This window comes from Caretta caretta, chromosome 10 (genome assembly GCF_965140235.1).
Source record: "Caretta caretta isolate rCarCar2 chromosome 10, rCarCar1.hap1, whole genome shotgun sequence".
NCBI classification, from domain to species: domain Eukaryota; kingdom Metazoa; phylum Chordata; order Testudines; family Cheloniidae; genus Caretta; species Caretta caretta.
In genome coordinates, this window is record NC_134215.1 from 65,578,973 (window position 1) to 65,589,232 (window position 10,260).

General features: G+C 45.8%; 1 protein-coding gene across 6 annotated transcripts in view; it reads right to left on the minus strand.

Annotated features, from left to right (window-relative positions):
• The window catches only part of FAM227B (family with sequence similarity 227 member B), a 180,548-nt gene extending 170,311 nt beyond the window's left edge, over positions 1-10,237 (minus strand). For 5 of the 6 annotated variants that reach the window (XR_012670259.1, XR_012670258.1, XR_012670257.1 and 2 more), the window contains exon 1: positions 10,153-10,222. The gene's annotated coding sequence lies outside the window, so the exon portion shown is untranslated. Of the gene's footprint in view, positions 1-10,114 lie in introns of all 6 variants that reach the window. The other variant, XR_012670256.1, reaches the window with a different exon arrangement.
• Between the last annotated feature and the right edge of the window lie 23 nt (positions 10,238-10,260).

A 10,260-nucleotide genomic window follows, 5' to 3' on the forward strand; every position in this document is an offset into this window, starting at 1 on the left:
TGTGATCCACCAGAGCTTGCAGCACTATTGAAAAGTACCCCTTGCGGTTTATGTACTCGGCGGCTTGGTGCTCCGGTGCCAAGATAGGGATATGGGTTCCATCTATAGCCCCACCACAGTTAGGGAATCCCATTGCAGCAAAGCCATCCACTATGACCTGCACATTTCCCAGGGTCACTACCCTTGATATCAGCAGATCTTTGATTGCGTGGGCTACTTGCATCACAGCAGCCCCCACAGTAGATTTGCCCACTCCAAATTGATTCCCAACTGACCGGTAGCTGTCTGGCGTTGCAAGCTTCCACAGGGCTATCGCCACTCGCTTCTCAACTGTGAGGGCTGCTCTCATCTTGGTATTCATGCGCTTCAGGACAGGGGAAAGCAAGTCACAAAGTTCCATGAAAGTGCCCTTACGCATGCGAAAGTTTCGTAGCCACTGGGAATCGTCCCAGACCTGCAACACTATGCGGTCCCACCAGTCTGTGCTTGTTTCCCGAGCCCAGAATCGGTGTTCCACAGCATGAACCTGCCCCATTAGCACCATGATGCATGCATTGGCAGGGCCCATGCTTTCAGAGAAATCTGTGTCCATGTCCTGATCACTCACGGGACCGCGCTGACGTCGCCTCCTCGCCCGGTATCGCGTTGCCATGTTCTGGTGCTGCATATACTGCTGAATAATGCGTGTGGTGGTTAATGTGCTCCTAATTGCCAAAGTGAGCTGAGCGGGCTCCATGCTTGCCGTGGTATGGCGTCCGCACAGAAAAAAGGCGCGGAACGATTGTCTGCCGTTGCTCTGACGGAGGGAGGGGCGACTGACGACACGGCTTACAGGGTTGGCTTCAGGGAGCTAAAATCAACAAAGGGGGTGCCTGTACATCAAGGAGTATTTCAGGCAGGACTGCACGGAGGGTTCCAATAAGAAATGGTGCACCTAAGTTATCGTTGTTATTGGAACAAGGAGGTTAGCCTGGCCTCTGATTGATACATGGCTAGATTTACCTCGCTGCACCTTCTCTGTGAGTGACTGCAGTGTGACCTAGAGGAATGAGTCCCCTAGACAGGGGAGGAGGCAAATGAGTACAAAACAAATCTGGTCTATTTCTTGTTTTGACCCACTCCATCTATCTTTTACATCTTTGGCTGGCAGCAGACGGTGCAGAAGGACTGCATGCCATCCACATCTCATGGCTGCTTGGCAGAAGATGGTACAGTACGCCTGCTAGCCATCCCCATCTCTTGCCTGCCTGGCAGAAGATGGTGCAATACGACTGCTAGCAATCCTCATCTCTTGCCTGCCTGGCAGAAGATGGTACAGTACGACTGCTAGCAGTCCGTATCGCCTGCCTGCTCACCATAAGACGGTTCAATAGGACTGACTGCAGGACTAAAGAGAATGACCTGGTCAAGTCACTCCAAATTTAGTCCCTGCGCCCATGTCTGCCCAGGCGCTCCCAGCCGACGCGGCCAGGAGCACCTCGGACACGATGAGGACGACTACCAGTCGTATTGCACCGTCTGCTGCCAGAAGGCAAGGGGTTGCTGCTACTGTGCAGCAAAGCCGTACCGCGTCTGCCAGCACCCAGGAGACATAGGGTGACGGTTACCTGAGCGGGCTCCATGCTTGCTGTGGTATGGCGTCTGCACAGGTAACTCAGGAAAAAAGGCGCGAAATGATTGTCTGCCCTTGCTTTCACGGAGGGAGGGAGGGAACGGGGGCCTGACGACACGTACCCAGAACCACCCGCGACAATGTTTTAGCCCCATCAGAGCGCTCCATTGTGACTGCTCTGGACAGCACTCTCAGATGCCCGATTGTTTGCCATTGCTCTGACGCTGGGAGGGGCGCTTACAGGGTTGGCTTCAGGGAGCTAAAATCAACAAAGGGGGTGGCTTTACATCAAGGAGTATTTCAGGCAGGACTTCACAGAGGGTTCCAATAAGAAATGGTGCACCTAAGTTATTGTCCTTATTGGAGCAAGAAGGTTAGCCTGGCCTCTGATTGATACATGGCTAGATTTACCTCGCTGCACCTTGACTGCAGTGTGATCTAGAAGAATGAGTCCCCTAGACAGGGGAGGGGGGGGGAAGCAAATGAGTACAAAACAAATCTGGTCTATTTCTTGTTTTGACCCACTCCATCTATCTTTTACATCTTTGGCTGGCAGCAGACGGACTGCATGCCATCCACATCTCATGACTGCTCGGCAGAAGATGGTACAGCACGACTGCTAGCAGTCCGTATCGCCTGCCCGCTCACCATAAGACGGTTCAATAGGACTGACTGCAGGACTAAAGAGAATGACCTGGTCAAGTCACTCCAAATTTAGTCCCTGTGCCCATGTCTGCCCAGGCGCTCCTGATCGACCTCACAGAGGCGACCAGGAGCACCTCAGACATGACGATGACGGCTACCAGTCGTACTGTACCGTCTGCTGCCACAAGGCAAGGGGTTGCTGCTACTGTGTAGCAATGCCGTACCGCGTCTGCCAGCACCCAGGAGACATAGGGTGACGGTTACCTGAGCGGGCTCCATGCTTGCCATGGTATGGCGTCTGCACAGGTAACTCAGGAAAAAAGGCGCGAAATGATTGTCTGCCCTTGCTTTCACGGGGGGAGGGAGGGAACGGGAGGCTGACGATATGTACCCAGAACCACCCGCGACAATGTTTTAGCCCCATCAGGCATTGGGATCTCAACCCAGAATTCCAATGGGCAGCGGAGACTGCGGGAACTGTGGGATAGCTACCCACAGTGCAACGCTCCGGAAGTCGACGCTTGCCTCGGTACTGTGGAAGCGCTCCGCCGAGTTAATGCACTTAATGCACTTAGAGCATTTACTGTGGGGACACACACACTCGAATTTATAAAACCGATTTCTAAAAAACCGACTTCTATAAATTCGACCTTATTCCGTAGTGTAGACATACCCTCAGTATGACCCATGCTTCCGTTGATGGGCCACTCAATTGCTGCAGCCATTCAAAACTACTAAGGTGGTTTACAAGTGTTTTTTCAATGCAATTCAACAAGCTTCAGATGGTAATGTTATTGACACAGGCTATTTTAGTAAGCTTCATCTCAAAGTTAAATACAGGTTTTTCATCTACTAACAATTGAGTATAGTTGCATATATAATGTAAAGGCAATATAGAATTACAGGATATGAAAAGGATTTAGCCTCTACAAGCTAATTTGGCTACATTGGTAAACTTTCAACAGGATATAGATAACCACAGACAAACACATTTAGCATCTACTCTTGATTTTTATCAATACAAGCGAATGGGCTTATGTTTATCAGCCTAATTAACATCTCTTTGATACCCACACACAATCGCAATGCCTCTTGACATGGCTTTAAGAGTCATAGCCAGGTGAACTGCCTGTTGCTTTCACTCCAAGCTGGCATGCTTACACCTACTCCCCACAGTGCTCCTTGGCTGTGACTCTGCATGCCTCTTGGTGGCACTGTAGGAGCATCAGCTGTCGATGGGCTCTGCAGACCTAGGTTCTAATGATCCCTGAATCCTTACATCATCCTCCACTTCAGGGCCCCTTCCTCTGGGTGAGTGCTGGACCTGGTTAATCCAGCTGGTTTTGATGAAGCCTTTTTACCAGGTCAGGGGCATGGACATAGGCAGCGGGCTCCCAGGAGCATTCATTGGGCCCATTGCCCTCCCAATCAGTTAGGTAGCACAGTCTAGCCCTCTGCAGTTTAGACTTGAGGATAGAGTGGCCTATATATTCCTCGTGCCCATGGACCTTGACTGGCAGGGGCAGCTGTTGAGACCAATCGGGAAAGCAGTACTCTTTGTAAGGCTTCAGGTGGGATACATAGGAAATGGTATGTACCTTAAGAGATCAATGGAGCTGTAATTTGAAGGTGACAGGATTGATTTACTGAAAAATCTGGAAGAGTTCAAGAAACTGGTGGTCTAGAAAGGATTTGTAGTCCCTTTTTGCATCTTTGAGATGGTCCTTAAGCTCCTCCTGGATACGGTGAATTTGCTAGATCCAGTCACCAGCTGCTGGGTCCAGGGAGGCCTCTGGCAAGGCTGGTTGGAAGCAAGGGTGGAAACCCTAATTGGCAAAGAAGGGACTCTGCCCCATGGAGGTGAGGTTGGTGATGTTGTATGAGAACTTAGCATAAGGAAGGAGGGAGAGTCAGTTGTCTTGATGGTAGCTGACAAAACACTTTAGGTATTGCTCTGACACTTGATTCATGCTCTCCATCTGCCCATCTATCTGGGGTAGTATGTGGAGGAGGTAAAAGCACAAACATCCATTAGCTGGAGCACTTCATGCCACAAAAGTGAGACAAACTGTGGACCCCAGACTGAGGTGATACAGGTGATACAGCCTGGAAGTCCATGAACACAGAGTACATGAACCACTAGGAGCTCATTTTTAGGTGTTTTAGGTGTTTCAGCAGAGGGCAGGCAGGGATGAAGTGCACCATTTTGGTCAGTTGGTCTACAACAGTCAAAACCATGGTGTGGCCATCAGAGGCAAGGAGTTCTGATATCAAGGATGATTGAGGCCCAGGCTCTAGGCAGGATCTCCAGGGGTACTAGGACATCAAGGGGCATAGTACAGGGTGTCTTGGTGCACACCCTCTGGTCACAAGAGTCAATGTCATCCCGGACTTCAGATTGCATAAGAAGGCCACTAGAACAAAGGAGAAGCTGTGCGGAACAACTTAAGGTGGCCAAAGTGGTGTCATGGCAGAGATGGAGCACTTCTAGACAGGGGCACCTTGTTGGAACATATATGCACCCATGAAGGTAGGTGATGCCATCCTGTGTGGCACATAGCATTTTGGTTCTGGACCTCATTTGATCAGGATGTCCTGTTATTTCCTGGAATAATGGATTGCTCCACAAAGCAGAATGGATTAGATCAAGGAGGTCTCGGCATATTGTGGCACTAAGGAAGCTGTGAGGCTTTAAGAGACAGGGTGGTTGTTGGTTAGGTTCCTTGCCCTCCTCCCCCTTTCGGGATAAGGTGTCAGCTTTCCCATTCCTGGTTGGAGATAAGTGATGGCGAAATCAAACAGAGAGAAGAATAATGCCCCCCTGAGCCATCTTTGGTTCAAGGGTCAAGGCAAAGACATGTCCTGGTTAATGCTTAATTTGTAATGAAAAAGGTGCTGGGGCTCAACAAATAGGTGCTGGGGCTCAAGCAATTTTTTACATTCAAAACTGATGTAGCAAGCCCAGAGGTGCTGGGGCTAATGAACTGCCAAGCCTAGAAGTGCCAGGACTCAGCCCTGGCAAGCCCTGGCACAAATTAAGTGCTGGTCCTGATGCTCTGCAATAAAAACATAGATTATTGTGCCATTGCCATTCATTTTCTTTCAGGGTCAAGTGTCAGTGGCCCACATCAAACTGCATTAGTTCCTAGCTGGGCCCTGGGGTTTCAGTGTGCCCTCTTCTCCTCCTTTCACTCATGCAGCTGGTTGTCAATGTGGAGAGAGAGGTCAATGAGTGCTTCAAAGTGGGTCAGGGTCTCAATGTGGGCTAGGTCATCCTTTACTTCCTCACTAAGTCCACACTGAAAATGGTGTAGTTGGGCTGACTTGTTCCACTCAGTGCCAGCAGTGAGTCACTGGAACTAGGCAGCATATGAGGCAGCTGGACCTTGGTGGAGCCTTTGTAGTGCTGCTTCCACTGAGGAAGTATGGTGAGGGTCATCAAAATTTGCAGAAAATGCTTTCAGGAAGGCATTCCAATCTGTTAACACTAGGCTGTTTCACTCCAGCAGCAGGGAGGTCCAATCCAACACTTCTCCAGCAAGCAAACTGATCACTATTTCCCACCCTGGCTTGGTCTGTGGGATACATTCAAGGGCAGCACAGGAAATGGAGACAAAGTTGGTTCAGGAACACTAGAACTTCTGGTGGTTCCCATCAAAATATTTGGGTAGTGGTACCGTGGGGACCTGTTCAGAGGGCAGTGGCCCAACCCATGCCCGAAGCACAGAATTCCCTTCCTGGGATCATGCAAACTGCTCACAGAATTTCTGATTTTCTGCTAGGAGCTGCACCACTTACGACTGCAGCAGATGGTTCTTGATTTGGAAATGTGCGACCTGCTCCTGAAGATCTGGTATACCATGGGGTCCAGAGGCTGATGGTAGACCTACCCTTCCATATCCCTGTGAAGGAGCTCCCACAAAAGGGTTGGAAGTGGGTCTGGGTAAACTGCAAGGGACCAGGACATAGGCAGTCTTGCCTAGTGGTCACAGCTGGGCTGGAATCCACATGTCAGGGACAATAGTCCATGAGCAATTGCTAGAGCCAGGTTCAATAAGCAAGAGTCAGGGTCAAAGTCAGGCCGGGGTCAAAGACCAGAGGTAGTACCAGGCTGGAATTAGGAGGCAGGAATCAGGGTCAGCATCAGGCTGGAGTCAGAGACTGGAGATCAGAAGTACTACCAGGCAAGAGTCAGGCTGAAATCAGAGAGCAGACATACTCAGCTTGGAGTCAGGCTGGGATCAGAGGCTGGAGACCAGGAGACAATGTGCGGTCTAAAGTCACAGCAAGCCTGAAGTCTATGTGGTTGCCCAGACAACTTCATTGGGCATCCTCTAGGGTTAAATAGCGCAGTGGCTCTCAATCTTTCCAGACAAATGTACCCCTTTCAGGAGTCTGATTTGCCTTGTGCACCCCCAAATTACACCTCTGTGGGACTATCAGCTGTCCCAGGTTCTACAGATCTCCTTACAATGTCAATATTTTAATGTTTCAAATCATTGTATAAAGCAGAATGCAAAGGAATTAATAGGTTTCAAATACTGTGGAACTCCTTGCCAGAGGATGTTGTGAAGGCCAAGACCATAACAGGGTTCAAAAAAGGACTAGATAAATTCATGGAGGATAGGTCCATCAATGGCTATTAGCCAGGGTGGGCTGGAATGGTGTCCCTAGCCTCCGTTTGCCAGAAGCTGGGAATGAGCCACAGGGGATGGATCACTTGATGATTACCTGTTCAGTTCATTCCTTCTGGGACACCTGGTACTGGCCACTGTCAGAAGACAGGATACTGGGCTAGACGGACCTTTGGTCTGACCTAGTAGGGTCATTTTTAAGTACTTTTGGTCTCCCACTTAAGAAGTGCTGAACTCTGGCAACACCCAATAAAGTGCTTCTTAATATCAAACACATGAAGATATTATTTGAATAAAATAGCAGATGGTACCATTTAGTAAACTCTGTTGTGACAACATTTTAGCAATAAGAATCGTGGGACTATTATAGAATAAGCTGCTGTCCTGGTCATATAAACGAAAGCTTTTTCCACTTACAGTGTCACAAAATGTGAAAAGTTAGTTCCTGAAAAAAGAAGCTTTGATACTGTAGTGTATATCACTTTACAAACCTATTGTGACTGCCATAGAGTGACAGTGAAATAATAGAACTCCTGTGAAACGTAGCGACTTTTTTTTTTTCTGCAGTATATTACACATTGCCAACAAGAAAACATGTCAAGCCAAAAGCAACAATAAGATCTGGTTAAATATTGCTCTCAGTTATATCCATGCACTCTCATTGAAGTCAATGGAATTTCATCAGTGTACTGTAACTGAGATCAAAATCTGGCATAATATCGGTCTATAATGTCAGCATTTTGCCAAAGAATATTGTCTACAATACCACTATGAATAATATACCACAGACTGCTCCTTTATTGTGTTTCACTGACTCAGGAAAATACGCTGCATTCCAAATTCATTTTTAGGCCTAATCATTTTGATCTAAAGACACAACTGCTGAACACTGAATAGTAATCGTTTGAGTACAAAGACCAATAAGTGACTAAATATTCATTAAATCATTTGGAAATTCATTTTAGTAATATGGCATTATTTATGTTACTAAATCTTACAGCATAATCTCTCAGTCATGCAAAACTGCAGAGGACAATTTGTTTCCAAATCTAAAAGAAGCATTTTTTTCTTGAGGGAATCCAAATTTGGTAGAAATTTGTGAAAAAATGTAAATGTCATGACAAATCAGGTACATTTCATATTTCATTTGAAATACTGAAAACTTCTGGATATAAGTCTGTATGTTCAAATTGCAACTATGAGTGACCAATGTACAACAAGAATGGCAAAAGCCTGAAGCATTATTAAACGTACTAAAGTACATTAACAAATAATAAATCTTCTATAGTATCTTTTATTCAAAGTTATCACAGCATTTTAAAATTATTAATTCATTAAGCATCACAACACCTTAGTGACATAGGCAAGGTTATCTCCTAATCATTTTGTTTAACAGTGAAAAAGTGCAGCTAGTCACATTTAAACAGAACTCAGGTTCTATTTATCAGCACACTTCAATATAATACAATAGTATAAGGTAATAATAATAATAATCTTGTCTCTACGTGCACTCCTTGTCAATGGAATGAAACATAAACAAAAACATAATAAAACATAATAGTATCCTCTTAAAATAAAAAAAAAATAAAAAGGCAAGATTAATTTAGAATAGGGTAAGTAAAGGATAGTAACAAAAGATGAAAATATAGGGTCAACAGTTATCATTCTAAAACATTTTTTTTAAAGTTTTAAGATGCTTTGAAAAGTAAAGAGGGACACAATGAGATGGATTTCGGGCAGCTGAATGTTCAACACTTTGCAACCAACTGCTGCAAAATTCAGCAGAATTACTGTGGCTCACTAGAACAGAATTTGGTCCATGGGCCTTTTTAATATCTTTATAAACTCTATATTGGAAGGTGTGTGGGTGATCAGAATGTCTATTTCCTATAAGTTTAATCAAAATATTGTCTAGTGTGTCAAAATTAATGTGCAAAAAGAAAAGGAGTACTTGTGGCACCTTAGAGACTAACAAATTTATTTGAGCATAAGCTTTCGTGAGCTACAGCTCACTTCATCGGATGCAAGAACGAAAGCTTATGCTCAAATAAATTGGTTAGTCTCTAAGGTACCACAAGTACTCCTTTTCTTTTTGCAGATACAGACTAACACAGCTGCTACTCTGAAACCTGTCAAAATTAATGTGAGGCACTATATTTGAGCAGGTCGCAGAAGTGTGGTCTTTCTCTATTCTAAATACTATGCAATATAAAAGATTATGCTTTCCACTTATGCAAATAAGCATAATCTCTCCACCATAACCCTGCTAATCCTTTCGATCAGCAGTATTTGTTCAGTGTTATTATAATGAATGAGAAACACGGTGGTTTAGGAATCTTGTTTTACTGCAGTTAATGGGGGACTGAAGCAAGATCTTAATTTCCTTTTTTTTTAGTGCTGATTATCAAAATATAAGCTAAACAGAGCTTTCTTTTTCTTATAAACAGCCAGCTCCTGATTTTCAGTGAATGCAGCAAACTGTAATGTTACCACCACTGAATCTTGCACCACCCGCAAAAAAACTGCTAAACATAGTGAAAAAAGGTGGTAAACAACAACGATGGAGAAAACGTTTACTGGTAATTAAAATGTACAGAGCACTTTCATGTGGCTTGGGTCAAATCTTATGTTGTAGGAATGTAAAATGTATCTGAGGGATTTTATTCATTTTTTTAAATGTCTTTTTGTTGTTTATCTTGTTGTTTATCCTCGACCCCTATCCCTGACACCAAACAAGTATATATGATAAATATTTATTTTACCAGTTTAATACGTTATTTTGGGGCTAACGCAGAAACACACTAAGCTTTCAGCAGCACTACACTATTTTTGTAATAAAACCTAAAATTTTTTGGTTATTTTCCTATTTTCATGCTTCGCATCAGTACTCTTGAGTGCCTGTTTCAACAACTTTTCCTTCCTCGTTAACCATGACACACACAATGGGGGAAATATCCCCCTGGAGACAAGCCATTCTGTGAACAAAACAAGACCCCCTTGTACCCTCCTTTGCGTGGATCCAGGACCACTTCTGAGACGGGGTGCACGACTGTCCTACTCGGGATGCCCAGAAATGGGGAGGGGACGAACCCGACTCCTGCGATAGCTGCCCCTCCCCTTCAATTCAAACCACGGCTTGTATCAAACCCCAAATCCCAGTCCGCGTGGGGCAGAGAGAGGCAGAAGATTAAGGGAGGGGGCCTCTCCTTTTCCCTGCCCTTACCCTCAGGAACCCCGCACGGTGCCGCGCACCCTCAGTACCTGCCCCTGCCCCAGCAGCGAACGGCGGCAGCGGCGGCAGCACCAGCAGCAGCTCTGGCCGCTGTGTACCGTTACTAAGGCCCCCTAGCAACCAGGCGTCTCCTAAAA